At 37.1% G+C, this 15,859-nt stretch overlaps 1 protein-coding gene across 1 annotated transcript in view; it reads right to left on the bottom strand.

Annotated features, from left to right (window-relative positions):
- The window catches only part of LOC108530148 (ADAMTS-like protein 3), a gene marked incomplete at its 3' end in the record, with an annotated part of 123,446 nt that overhangs the window by 42,003 nt on the left and 65,584 nt on the right, over nucleotides 1-15,859 (bottom strand). The window lies entirely within an intron of this gene.

The raw sequence follows: 15,859 nt of genomic DNA, 5'->3' as shown, positions 1-15,859 counted from the left end.
CTCTTGTCTATTTGATAACAGACATCATAACAGATATGAGATGTTTTGTCATTGTGGTTTTTATTTGCATTTTCCTGATGATTAGTGATTCTGAGCACCTTTTTATATACCTGTTGGCCACTTGTATGTCTTCTTTTGAGAAATGTCATTTGCCCATTTTTTAATCCAGTTAGTTGGAAGCATCACACTTCCTACTATACTTCCTGATTTCAAATTATCTTACAAAGATAGAGTAATCAAAACAGTATGGTACTGGCATAAAAACAAACACACAAACCAATGGAACCAAAGAGTGAGTCCATAAATAAACCCATACAGATATGGCCAACTAATTTTCAACAAGGGGGCCAAGAATACGCAATGAGGAAAGGGTAGTCTCTTCAATAAATGGTGTTTGGAAAACTGAAAAGCCACATTTGAAAGAATGAAATTGAACCCTCATCTTACACCATACCCAAAAATCAACTCAAAATGCTTTAAAGACTTAAATGTAAGACCTAAAGCCACTGTAAGACTCTTAGAAGAAAACAGAGGGGAAAGCTTTTTGATACTAGCATTGGCAAGAATTTTTCAAATATGACACCAAAACCTCAGGCAACAAAAGTGAAAATAAACAAGTGAGACTGCATTAAACTAAAAAGCTTCTGCATGGCAAAGAAAACAATCAACAGAATGAAAAGGCAACCTACATATTAGGAGAAAATATTTGCAAACCATATAATCTGAGAAAGGATTAACATCCAAAATTATATAAGAAATTCACCAATCAACAGCAAAAAAAAAAAAAAAAAAAAAGAAATGTTGTGATTCTAAAATGCTCCTAACCATTATACTTTTTGGGTGCTTGAGGTTGGTTTTGCTTTGTTATAAAACTGCTATGGCTTCTTTTACCCTATTCTCCATTCCATCATCTGACCTCCCTTTTTCACCTCTTTCCACTCAGAGCAACCTGAGCACCACTCCAAGGAGGATCCTCTAGCTTTAACCCTTACTGGTTCACCATCCCAGGTTTGGAATTTTGTTTCAAATTCAGCCCTGCAGAGTTTATTCCTATAGTTCCTCCACCTGTAAAATCCATTGGTTTGGTATACCCTAGGAGGCCAGTGCTCCTGGCCTCATCCACTAGCACCTTCTCTGGGCAATCATATTCGTGAGTGATCCAGTATCTTCTATTATGTTCCATGTTTCTTCTTAAGCATCAGGTTTTTAACTTCAGTTTTTAGATGTTATCCATCTAAAGATAAAAATGAGGACCTCCAGGTCAGATAGCACTCCACTTTGTTGCCTGTTCTCTGACAATTCTGTCCCTGAATCATCACCCTGAGTGGTCTTCTTGAAACTGAGATACACAGAGGTACAGTTTTTACACCCAGTGATTTTCCCAAGGTGGTACTTCTACAAGTCTGCTAGAGCCACAGGGTTATTGGGCTTGGGATGCCCAATAAAGCAAATATGGCTGCAGTGACCAAAGACTTACATCACAATACCCAAGTCCCATCAAATACTTAGAAAGCCTTCCCAATAAGGATGGGTACACACAAACCCAGACTGAGAAGACTACAATAAATATCCAACTCTTCAATGCCCAGATACAGACAAACATCCACAAGCATCAAGACCATCCAGGAAATCATGACCTTACCAAACAAACTAAATAAGGCACCAGTGACCAATTCTGGAGTGACAGAGATATGTGACCTTTCAAACAGAGAATTCAAAATAGCTGTTTTGAGGAAACTCAATGAAATCCAAAATAACACAGAGAAGGAATTCAGAATTCTATCAGACAAAACTAACAAAGAGATTGACATAATTTAAAAGAATGAAGCAGAAGTTCTGGAGCTGAAAAATGCAACTGACAAATAGAAGAATGCATCAGCATCTCTTAACAGCAGAACTGAGCAAGCAGAGGAAAGAATTAGTGAGCTTGAAGACAGGCTATTTGAAAATACAGTCAGAGGAGACAAAAGAAAAAAAAATAAAAATAACGACATATGCCTATAGGTTCAAAAAATAGCCTCAACAGGGGATATCTAAGAGTTATTGGTATTTAAGAGTAGGTAGAGAGAAAGATTGGGGTAGAAAGTTTACTCAAAAGGATAATAACAGAGAATTTCCCAAACCTACAGAAAAAATATCAGTATTCAAGTACAAGAAGCTTATAGAACACCAAGCAGATTTAACCCAAAGAAGCCTACCACAAAGCATTTATAATCAAACTCCCAAAGGTTAAGAATAAAGAAAGGATCCTAAAAGCAGCAAGAGAAAGAAACAGCATATAATGGAGCCCCAATACATCTGGCAGTAGACTCCTCAGTGGAAAATTTACAGGCCAGGAGAGAGTAACATGACATATGTAAACTGCTGAAGGAGAAAAAAAAACCCTTTATCCTAGAATAGTATATCCAGCAAAAATACCCTTTAAACATGAAGGAGAAATAAGGACTTCCCAGACAAACAAAAACAGAGAGATTTCATCAACACCAGACTTGTCCTACAAGAAACACTAAAGGGCATTCTTTAACCTGAAAGAAAAAGACTTTAATGAGCAATAAAAAATCATCTGAGATACAAAACTCACCAGTAATAGTAGCTACACAGAAAAACAGAGAATATTATACCACTGTAATTGTGGGTGCATAAACTACTCAAATCTTGAGTAGAAAGATTAAAAGATGAACCTATCAAAAATAATAACTAGAACCTTTCAGGACATACACAGTATAATAAGATATAAATAGAAACAAAAAGTTTAAAAGCAGGAGGGTGTAGATTAAGTGTAGAATTTATATTAGTTTTCTCTTTGCTTGTTAGTTTGTTTATACAATCAGTGTTGTCATCAGTTTAAAATAATGAGTTACCAGATAGTATTTGTAAGCCTCATGATAACCTCAAATCAAAAAACATACAACAGATATATAAAAATTAAAAACAAGAAATTATAACATACCACCAGAGAAAATCACCCTCACTTAAAAGAAAACAGGAAGGGGGTGGGGAACGAGGAGAAGACCAGAAAACAAATAACAAAATGGCAAAAGTCCAAACTTATAAATAATAACATTGAATGTAAATGGACTAAACACTCCAATCAAAAGACATAGAGTGGCTAAATGAATAAAAAAATAAGACTCAATGATGTGTTGCCTACAAAAACACACTTCACCTATAAAGACACACATAGACTGAAAAAAAGAGATGAAAAAAGATATTCTATGTCAATGGAAACCAAGAAAGAGCAGGGGTAACTGTACTTAAACAAAATATATTTCAAGACAAAACCTATAAAAAAGACACAAAGAAGGTCATTATATGATGATAAAGAGGTCAAAACACCAAGAGCATATAACAATTATAAATATGTATGCACCCAACACTGGATCACACAGATAAATAAAGCAAATAGTATTACAGCTAAAGATAGACATAGGTTCCAATACAATTATAGTTGGAGACTTCAGCACCCCACTTCCAGCATTGGATAGATCATCCAGAAGAAAATAAGCAAAGAAACACTGGAACTAATCTGCACTATAGATGAAATGAACCTAATAGATATTTATAGAACATTTCATCCAATGGCTGCAGAATACACATTCTTCTCCTCAGCAAATGGCTCGTTCTCAAGGATAGACCACATGTTAGGCCAAAAACAAGTCTTCAAAAAAATTTAAATTGAAATCATATCAAATATCTTCTCTGACCACAATGGAATAGAACTAGAAATCAATAACAAGAGGAATTTTGGAAACTATGCACGCACATGGAAATTAAACAATATGCTTCTGAATGACCAGTAGGTCAATGAAGAAATTAAGGAGGAAATTAAAAATGAAAATGGAAACACAACATACCAAAACTGATGTAATATAGTGAAAGTAGTACTAATAAATTTATAGCAATAAACACCAAAACAAAGAAGTGGAAAGCTCTAAATAAACAACCTAATGATGCATCTTAAAGAACTAGAAAAGCAAGAGAAAACAAACCCGAAATTAGCAGAAGAAATGAAATAATAAACATCAGAGCACAAATAAATGAAATTAACACAAAAAATACCAAAAAAAAAATCAATGAAACAAAAGTTGATTTTGAAAAGATAAACAAAATCAACAAACCCTTAGCCAGACAAAGAAAAAAAAAAAAGACTCAAACAAAATCAGAGATAAATAAGGAGACATTATAAGAGACACCAAAGAAATCTGAAAGATAATTTGTGGTTGTTACCAGCAACTATATGCCAATACATTGAAAAATCTAGAAAAAAATGGATAAATTCCTAGACACATACAACCTATCAAGACTGAACCAAGAATAAATTCAAGACCTGAACAGACCAATAACAGGTAATGTGATTGAAGCCACAATTATAAGGCTCCTAATAAAGAAAAGCCCAAGATCCAATGGCTTCACTACTGAATTCTCCCAAACATTTAAACAAGAACTAATACTAATCCTACTCAAACTATTCTGAAAAATCAAGGAGAGAATACTTCCAGACTCATTCTCTGAGGTCAGTATTACCCTGATAGTAAAACCAAAGGCACATCAAAAAAAAGAAAACTACAGGCCAATATCCCTGATTAACACTGATGTATAAATCCTCAACAAAATACTAGCAAACTGAAATCAACAATAAATTAGAAAGATCGTTCATCATGACCTAGTGGGATTTATCCTAGGGATGCAAGGATGGTTTAACATGCAAATCAATGTGATACATCATATCAACAGAATGAAGGACAAAAACCATATGATCATTTCAATTGATGCTGGAAAAGCATTTAATAAAATTCAATATCCCTTCATGATAAAAATAAAACTTAAAAAATTAGACATAGGAGGAACATACATCAACATAATGAAAGCCATATATAACAGACCCACAGCTAGTATCATACTGCATGACAAAAAATTGCAAGCCTTTCCTCTAAGATCAACAACAAGACAAGGATGCTCAGTTTCACCACTGTTATTCAACATAGTACTGGAATTCCTAGCTAGAGCAATCAGACAAAGAAATAAATAAAGGGCATCCAAATTGGAAAGGAAGAAGTAAAATTATCCATGTTTTCAGATGACATGATCTTATATTTGGAAAAACCTAAAGATACCACAAAAAATCTATTAGAACTGACAAATCCAGTAAAGTTGCAGGACACAAAGTCAGCATACAAAAATCAGTAACATTTCCATATGCCAATAGCAAACTATCTGAAAAAGAAATCAAGAAAGCAGTCCCATTCACAATACCTACAAATAAAATAAAATACCTAGAAATAAACTTAACCAAATAAATGAAATATTTCTACAATGAAAACTACGAAACGTTGATGCAAGAAATTGAAGAGGACACACCAAAAAAATGAAAAGATATTCCATATTCATGGGTCGGAAGAATCAAAATCATTAAAATGTCCATAATACCAAAAGTCATCTACAGATTAAATGCAATCCATATCAAAATACCAATGACATTCTTCACAGAAAGAGAAAAAATAATACTAAAATTTATATGGAACCACAAAAGAAACAGAATAGCCAAAGCTTTTCTGACCAAAAATAAGAAAACTGGAGGAATCACATTACCTGACTTCAAATTATACTACAGAGCTGTAGTAACCAAAACATCATGGTACTGCCATAAAAAACAGACATATAGACCAACGGAATAGAGAATCCAGATATAAATCATACATCTACAGTGAACTCATTTTCAACAAAGGTGCCAATAACATACACTGGGGAAAGGAGAGTCTCTTCAATAAATGATGCTGGGAATACTGGATGTCCACATGCAGAAGAATAAAACTAGACACTCATCTCTTGTCATACACAAAAATCAAATCAAAATGGATTAAATTTTTAAGTCTAAGACCTCAAACTATGAAACTACTAAAAGAAAACATTGGGGAAATTCTCCCGGATATTGGACTGGGCAAAGATTTCTTGAGTAATACCCGACAAGTGCAGGTAACCAAAGCAAAAGAAGACAAGTGGGATCACACAAAGTTAAAAAGCCTGTGGTCCCACCTACTAGAGAGGCTGAGATGAGAGGATTGCTAGAGTCCAAACAGGCATATGAAAAGGTACTCAGGATTACTGATCTTCAGAGAAATGTAAATCAAAACTACAATGAGATAACATCTGACTCCAGTTAAGATGACTTTTATCCAAAGGACAAGCAATAATGAATGATGGCAAGAATGTGGAGAAAGGGGAACCCTCATACACTGTTGGTGGGAATGTAAATTAGCACAACCACTATGGAGAAGAGTATGGAGGTTCCTCAAAAAACTAAAAATAGAACTATCATATGTTCCAGCAATCCCACTGCTAGATATATACCCAAAAGAAAGGAAATCAGTATATCGAAGAGATATCTGCCCTCCCATGTTTTTTATGGCACTATTCACAATCGCTAAGAATTGGAAGCAACGTAAAGGTCCACAAACAGATGAATGCATAAAAAAAAATGTGATGCTTATACACGATGGAGTACTCTTCAGCCATAAAAAAAGAATGAGATTCTGTAATTTGCAATGACATTGATGAAACTGGAGGTCATTATGTTAAGTGAAATAAACCAGATACAGAAAGACAAACTTCACATGTTCTCAGTTATTTGTGGAAGCTAAAGAAAATTAAAACAATTGAACTCATGGGGATACAGAGTAGAATGGTGCTTACCAATGGCTAGGAAGTGTAGTGGTGGTGGGGGAAGTGGGGATGGCTAATGAGTACAAAAATATAGTTATAAAATGAACAAGATCTAGTATCTGGTAGCACTACAGGGTGACTAGAGTCAACAATAATTTACTATACATTTTAAAATAACTGAGAGTGTAATTTGATTGAACACAAAGAAAGGATAAACACCTGATGTGATGGATACCCTATTTAACCTGATGGGATTATTGTGCATTGCATGCCTGATTCAAAATATCTCACATATCCCATAAATATATACATCTACTAGGTACCCCACAAATGTTAAAAATAAATGAATAGGCCAGGTACGGTGGCTCACACCTGTAACCACAGCACTTTGGGAGGCCGAGACAGGCAGATCAAGAGGTCAGGAGATCGAGACCACCCTGGGCAACATGGTGAAACTCCGTCTCTACTAAAAATACAAAAATTAGCTGGGTGTGGTGGCATGTGCCTGTAATCCCAGCTACTCGGGAGGCTGAGGTGGGAGAATCACTTGAACCCAAGAGGTGGAGAATGCAGTGAGCTGAGACTGCACCATTGCACTCCAGCCTGGCGACAGAGTGAGACTCTGTCTCAAAAAAATAAAATAAAATAAATAAATAAATAAATAAAATTTAAAATTAAAAAAAAACAAGAAGGGAAATCAGAACCAGAAGTAGAAAAAAGTGGACACTACTAAACAAGTGTTGAGCCTCGGATGTCCATTCCTCCAATCCTTTCTTTGTATTAAAATTACCTTCAAAATATCTTAATTGTTAATTAAGTATTGTTAATCCCTTCCCAAGTACTTCTTCGTCACTATACAGAAAGAAAATTTTAATCATATTTTAATGATCAAAGTATTATATGCTCATTTGTAGTAATCCTGGAGAATACATTTAAAATAAAATTTAAAACACTCCTAATTCCACAACCCAGTGATAACCACTGTTATCATTTTGCTTTTCATGAGGTTTTCTTTCTGTTCACATATAAATAAAATTGTAGATTTGCTATGTGATTCTGTGACCCGATCTTTTAACTTAAGGATATCATGTTAGCATTTCCTGTTATTTCAAATGTATAAGCATAATAAAAATTAGTAATATTCCATCTCAGAAATCTCATAATTTACTTAGCCATTCCCTTATGGTTTAACATTTAGATTGTTTCTGGTTGTCAAGTATTATAAATAATAATAGCAATGTATTTTTGCAGGAAGCATTCTTTTTACTTCGAATATTCCCTTGGGAAATTCCCTGAAACAGTATTTGCTGAGTCAAAAACTAAAGATATTTCTGAGGTTCTTAATATGAAGGGGTGGCCTACCCCTCCACACCTGTGGGCGTTTCTCTTTAGGTGGAACGAGAGACTTGAGAAAAGACATGAGACACAGAGACAAAGTATAGAGAAAGAAAAAGTGGGCCCAGGGAACCGGCACTCAGCATACAGAGGACCCACGCCAGCACCGGTGTCTGAGTTCCCTTAGTATTTATTGATAATTATCTTTACCATCTTAAAGAAAAGGAAGTGGCAGGATAATAGGATCATTGTAGGGAGAAAATCAGCAGTAAGACATATGAATAAAGATCTCTGTGACATGAATAAGTTTAAGGAAAAGTGCTGTGCCTTGATATGCATATGTAAACATCTCCATAAACCTTTTTAGTGCATAAAGAGCAGCATTGGGCTAGGAAGTCCCGCCTTTCGCCCTAAGGCGGTTTTCTCCTTTCTCAGTAAACAGAACATACAATCAGGTTTTATACCTAGATGTTCCATTGCCCAGGGACGGGCAGGAGACAGATGCTTTTCTCTATCTCAACTGCCAACAATCGCCAAGAGGGCTTCTTTCCTTTTGTACTAGTCCTCCTCAGCACAGACCCTTCACGGGTGTCAGGCTGGGGGACGATCTGGTCTTTCCCTTCCCACGAGGCCATATTTCAGACTATCACATAGGGAGAAACCTTGGACAATACCTAGCTTTCCTAGGCAGAGGTCCCTGCGACTTTCGGCAGTGTACGTGTCCCTGGGTACTTGAGATTAAGAGAATGGTGATGACTTTTAACCAGCAAGCTGCCTTCAGGCACTTGTTTAACAAAGCACACCCTGCACAGCCCAAAATCCTTTAAACCTTGAGTCACCACAGCACATGTCTCTTGCAAGGACAAAGTTGGGGGTAGGGTCACAGATTAACAGCATCTCAAATACAGAACAAAATGGAGTTTCTTATGTCTACTTCTTTCTATATAGACACAGTAACAGTCTGATCTTTCTTTCTTTTCCCCACATTAATACACGTTGCAAAACTGCTTATCAAAAGCACTGCACTTAGTATTCAACAGCACAATATAAACTTGATCTCTGCCCATCACCATCACTAGCACTGGGTTTGCAAACTTCTTTTTTTGAAAGTAATTGCTGGAGGTGAGGGATTGCTATTTAGTCATTGCTTGGGTTTATATTTTATTGATTAGAAATAAAGTTGAATCTGTCCATATGATTATTAACCAGTCACTTGCTTTTCTATTAGTATTTTCCTTTACCTATTCATCTATCTCTTTTTTGTCCATTTGAAAACTCTTTTACATAGTACTTTACAAAATTTGTATTACATGTTATTTTACTTTAACTTCTCATTTGAATGTTTTTCAACAAGTATTCATTTAACCCTTCTATGTAGTTAAATCCATCAATACATTTTACTTTCCATTCATTTGAAGCTTCTCCCTCAGAAATTTGAGGAGCATTTACTTTCATGTTATTTTATGTTTTATGGTTTAATTTTATTTAACTCTTCAATCCATCTGGAATTTACAATTACATATGTTACAAATTACATGTTAAAATTTAAATTAACTTTTCTAAATTAACCAACTGTTCCAACACCACTTACTGAATATATTGTTTACATTTATTAAAAGAATGTGAGGTCCTCTCAGTATAGACTGTAATTACATGATAATTTCTGAAATGAATGCTGTTGTTTTTCTTATCTTCTACATAATGTGTAATTATATTTTTGATTTCCTCTTGCATGAATAATTTATTCAAGAGAGTGTTTTAAAATTTGTAATGTTTATAGGTTTTGATTCAAACCTCCTTACTTGAGATTTATTTGAACTACTCAGACTCAGAGGATATGGCCTATAACAATTTCTATATCATAATTTTTTTCTGTTTCTACATTTCCTAAATTCTAACTTGAGGCTGTTAGGCAGGAATCTAGACCCAACATGGCGGCGTTACCCGGCGTAGCAGGCCTTTTGTTAAAGACTCCCTTCACCCTTGTACACACCCACAGACTTACATGCGTCAGAGTTCCCGCTGGGCAACCACACTCCCCATGACCTGCAGCTCACCTGCATTCCACAAGTTCGTAGACAGCAGTTTCAGTTAACAGTTTCCAAAGACCCCTTCCTCATGACCCTTACTCAACTTCTGCCCTAGTAGTTTCAAGACCCCCCAGGCCCTGTTTGCACAACCAGCTTCCCTACCTCTCAGGCTATAAAAAGCCCCTAGCCTCCTCCCTCAGCACGACTTCCTCAGCCCACGCCTTTGGACCAAGGAACCTCGCCCGCAAGCCCTAATGAAAGGCTATTCTCACTGCCATTTGCCTTGTGTCTTCATTCCCGGTTCGCCTCCAGCCTCAGTTTACCTTTACAGCGGCTTCCTTTTTTCATTTTTTGAAATCAAAATGCAATACATCTTACAATTGACACATATTTAATGATAGCTTTGATTTTTTTCACAAAAGCTTTTAGTAAATCAAAGCTGTCTTATAGCACTTACTGAATTTCCTCTCTTCCATTTGATCTCCTCTCTTTTGTGAGTACTTACATTGGATGTCTGAGATCTGTCCAACATAACTACAGTCTCCTCATTTTATTTTATTTCCCTGTCCTTATCCTCTGTAACTGAACTTTTCTGAATTCGTTTTCACTAATCTGATTCTCTGCTAAATCCAGAATGCTTGACATCTCCTCCCTCTTGATTTTATTTGGAAACTATGCCTTTCATCTTTTTTTATCTTTGCTCATCTCAGCCTGTCCTGCCTCATGAGTTTAAAGCAGTTTCATAAAGGCAATGTCCTCTTAAAAACGTAAATCTGCGGCCAGGCCCAGTGGCTCATGCCTGTAATCCCAGCACTTTGAGAGGCTGAGGCAGACAGATCATGAGGTCAGGAGTTCAAGACCAGCCTGGCCAACATGGTGAAACCCTGTCTCTACTAAAAATAAAAAATTAGCTGGTTGTGGTGGTGTGCACCTGTAGTCCCAGCTACTCAGGAGGCTGAGGCAGGAGAATCACTTGAACTCAGGAGGCGGAGGCTGCAGTGAGCCAAGATCGAGCCACTGCACCCCAGCTTGGGCAACAGAGCAAGACTCCATCCCAAAAACACACAAACAAACAAACAAAAAACACATAAATCTGCTAGTGTCTTGTGTTTCCTAGGTTTCTTGTCGTAAATCTACTTCAGAAGAAGGCAACATCTAAGAGTGTTTAGAGAACGGAGGTCCTATTCTCTCAAACGATGGAACATGTACTAGGCTCCGTGATATACTGTTTATACTTCTTTAAAGATGTTAATCTATGTAGAATTGGATTATAACTGAGTATGAGTCGAACAGGGGGCTCTCAGAGACCCTCTGGGAAAGCTACTTTGTTCGCCCAAATCCTTTACTAAGAGGCTTCTGAGTCTGAAGCATCAGAGTTCTCCCTGTGTGCAGATGGGACAATGTAACTGTGAGGTCCAAGACCACTCAATGCTCATGAATGATACGACATGCCAGGGATTTAATGAGATTGCTGATGAACTCTGGTTGTTTAAAATAAGGTTCCCTGTGCCATGTGGCAAGAGTCAGGCCTAACAGACAGATATCAAGTCATGGCAAAATCACATCTGGCAGAGAAAATGGAACTCCAGGGTAACTTCCTATAGCTCTGCCAAACTGTTCCAATCCCAGGTAGGGCCAATTTTGTTAACTTAAAAAGTATATATGCTGCTTCTAAATAAAATATAACAAAAAATTAAAAATTGCTAACTGAGCTACACAGAAAAAAGATTTCCCATACTCATCATCTGAACCTGAGGAAGAATAAAATGTCTTGTGCATTTATTTTTTAGACTTCTTATTCAAGTATTTTACAATAAAATTTGGCAAGTTTAATGCAAATATTCTTTTCTTTTTTTTGTTCTTATTTGTTGTTGCGAGACAGGACCTAAAGTCTCGCTCTGTCGCCCAAGGCTGGAGCACAGTGGCCGGATCTCAGCTCACTGCAAGCTCCGCCTCCCCGGGTTTACGCCCATTTCTGCCTGCCTCCGTCCTCGCGAGTAAGCTGGGACTAACCAGGCGGCCCGCCACCCTCGCGGGACCGGTAGTTTTTGTATTTTTTTTTATTAGAGACGGGGTTTCACTGTGTTAGCCAGGGATGGTCTCGAATCTCCTGATCTCTCAGTCTCGCCGTCGGTCGGCCCCTCCCTAACCAAGTGGATGGGCATGTTACCAGTGCTTGAGCCATCCGCGCCCCGGCCCATGAAATATTTTTTAACATAAAAACCATGAGTGGAATAATTTAAGGTTTAAAACTAAGAAAAAATATGCTTTAAAACATTTTAAAGGTTTGCCCCAAGTTCATGGCATTATAAATCCATGTCTTAAAATGAGTTGAATTGGGGACATTTATTATATATTATAAAAGCACTATCCTGTAATGGGGCAGGAAATAAAGCTGCTTCAAGTTAGAACACAAAATAGAACCAACTTGTAAAATATGCTAATAGTAACACAGTTTCACCGCCAACAGCAGGGCATACTCTCTGTCATTAAAATATTTTAGTACTTAACATGGCTATTCAGAGTGTAATGCCCACTGACACATCCTAACCTTTGTGTGTGCTGAAAATTCACAAAACCTTTTGTCACCAACCTCTAAATCAATATTTCTCAAACTGTTCTGGTGTCAGAATGTGTGAAGTATCACGGGGATGCTTTTACAAAGTCTCATGGAATACTCAAAAATTAAACTTTAAATTACTGCACACAAAAGTTTGGACTTAATTGAATATGATTATATATCTTATTTTAATGTGGCAATGAGGTCAGGGACCAAACATTTAAGAAATATCTAATAATGTTTAATTGTAAAATGCTTTTCTGCTCATTAATTTTTTCTTGCAAATTTGATATTTTTGAAATTGCATTATTTAATTTTAGGTATGCAATGTAGTATGGCAAAAAAGTGAACATGTTTTCTCTCTTTATTTATTTATTTATTTTCTTTTATGAGACAGAGTCTCTCTCTGTCACCCAGGCTGGAGTGCAGTGGTGTGATCTCGGCTCACTGCAACCTCTGCCTCCCGGATTCAAGTGATTCTCCTGCCTCAGCCTCCTGAGTAGCTGGGATTACAGGCATAAGCCACCACGTCCAGCTAATTTTTGTATTTTTAGTAGAGATGGGGTTTTGCCATGTTGGTCAGGCTGGTCTCAAGCTCCTAGCCTCAAGTGATCTGCCCGCCTCGGCCTCCCAAAGCACTGGGATTACAGGTATGAGTCACTGCACCAGGCCAAACATGTTTCCTCTTGAAAAAGACCTGGGTATGAAATTGGCTTTGTCACTGACTGATTGTGTCCTGGTGAGGCTGTTAGCTCCTCCAAGCCACAACTTCCTTACTAATAATATGTAATGACGCTATCCAATTCACAGCAAAGTAGATTTTCATTTTTGTTTTGTTGATGCTGTTTCGTTGTTGTTGTTACTTTTATCTTTTACCCTTTACTATGCAAGATTTCAAATATACATAAAGGTAGACAGAAAAGTCTAATGAACCCCAAGTACCCACAGCCCAGCCCCACAATCAGCAACCCAAGTCCAATCTTATTCTACTACTCACCCACACCCATTATACAAAACGTCATTTAACCAGTAAATATTTTCACGTGTATTCATAAAATACACTTTTTAACATATTCCCAATACCATTTTCACGCCTTAGAAATTAGGAGTTGACAAGAAAATATTAATTTTCCAATTTTCTTATAAATGTCATAAATAGTGTTGTTGTAGGTTTTTTGTCTGTTTATTTGTTCATTTAAATAAAGATCCGGCCGGGCGCAGTGGCTCAAGCCTGTAATCGCAGCACTTTGGGAGGCCGAGACGGGTGGATCACGAGATCAGAAGATCGAGACCATCCTGGCTGACCCGGTGAAACCCCGTCTCTACTAAAAAAACACAAAAAACTAGCCGGGCGAGGTGGCGGGAGCCTGTAGTCCCAGCTACTCAGGAGGCTGAGGCAGGAGAATGACTTGAACCCGGGAGGCGGAGCTTGCAGTGAGCCGAGATCCGGCCACCGCACTCCAGCCCGGGGGACAGAGCGAGGCTCCGTCTCAAAAAAAATAAAATAAAATAAATAAATAAATAAATAAATAAAGATCCAAATAAGGGCCACGCCTTGCAGTTGGTGGATACATCTTTAAAGTCTCACTTAATCTTTTTGGTTCTCTATCTAGTTTTCTTTTTCCTTTGCAATTTATTTGTTGAAGAAACTGAATTGTTTGTCCTGTAAAGTTTCCCACTGTCTGGATTTTGGTGGTTGCAAACCCATGACTTAGTTTAATGTGTTTCCTTGTACACTGTAATTCTCATAAATAGGTGGTTAGATCTAGAGCCTCAATTTTGGGGAGGCCAAGAAGCACCATAGAAGGCAAGAATCCTACACGGGTAGTACTGGGCTCTTCCGTCAAGAGATGTATACCGTTTGGCTGTCTCTCTTTTTGCAACTTTATTGGCTTTGATATTCAACGCATATATCAGTTCATTAGGGCTGCAAAATGATGACATTCTCATTCTATTGTCCCTTCTTTATTTATTGACTGAAATATTTCTGTAAAGACAAATTCTCCTCATCTAGTGTTTGGTTATCCACTGATATCATTCATATAGAAAAGGCAGTATAAATATTTGGGTTTTTTCCTTCTATTTGTTTTCAATGTAATGAGTTGATTCCTGAGCACCCAGCAACACCAACTAATGTGTTTTAGTATTACTATTAACTTAGAGATATAAACATAGTTGACATGCTTAAGTCCTTTGCAGCTTTTGCTTTTATTGATGCTCAAATTTTGTCCCAATTTCTTCTTTTTTTTTTAGATGGAGTCTCACTCTGTCACCCAGGTTAGGATGCAGTGGCAGGATCTCAGCTCACTGCAACCTCTGCCTCCCAGGTTCAAGCAATTCTTCTGTAGCTGGGATTATATAGCCTTGCACCAACACACCTGGCTAATTTTTGTATTTCTAGTAGAGATGAGGTTTCACCATGTTGGCTAGGCTGGTCTCCAACTCCTGACCTCAAGTGATCCGCCCGCCTCAGCATCTCAAAATTCTGGGATTGCCCATGGGAGCCACCGCACCTGGTCTCAAACTGTCCCAATTTCTGCTTATAAAAGTGTTGACAAGTTTATTCCTGGGTCCTTCTGATGAGACTCTAGTAGTCTTGACAGCTTCCTTACTACCTGTTAATTACATAACGTTCCAGGCTAATTTTGCATATTTTTACCCAGAATAAGTAATTTTGCCATGGAATCCTGGTTCCTTTTAAATGGGACATGGTGTTGAGAGACCATGACCTGGGCATTTGATCAATGATATTAAGTTGGCCATTTGCTCATTGTTATTAGACCGTTTAAGTGAAGGGATCTGGAAAATATGTCCTGGTTTTGTTTTGTTTAAGATAAAAGACCTCAGGAGCTTTTACAGATACTTACAATTCAATTTTAGGACTATAAAGTTTTCACTTAATTTCGTCTTTTTTCTCTGTCTCCTTCTTCCCATATCAAGAAAATGGATTTTCAAGATTACCAGAATAAAAATCCAAATGATCACATTTGTATTGTTCATTTGCTTTGTCTCACATCACCCACACAGCAGTCTCATAACAGCAAGTCCAATCTACCATCAACAATAAGGTCATTGCAAAAAGTTTTAAATCTCATTTTTAGTTCTTTTATCCTTGGATATACTGACCTTCAGTGAAATTCATGTGTATTAAAGTCAACTAGAATAATTATTCTCTATGCGGTTAACATCACCAACAGGGATCACAGGTTTTTTGCTTTTATTATTTTATTTTTTATTCTTAGGGATTGTTCTTTAAAAATCTAATTTTAGGCCG

This window comes from Rhinopithecus bieti, unplaced genomic scaffold (assembly GCF_001698545.2).
Source record: "Rhinopithecus bieti isolate Rb0 unplaced genomic scaffold, ASM169854v2 scaffold_8013, whole genome shotgun sequence".
Classification (NCBI taxonomy): Eukaryota; Metazoa; Chordata; class Mammalia; order Primates; family Cercopithecidae; genus Rhinopithecus; species Rhinopithecus bieti.
This window is presented reverse-complemented; position numbering and strand designations above follow the sequence as displayed.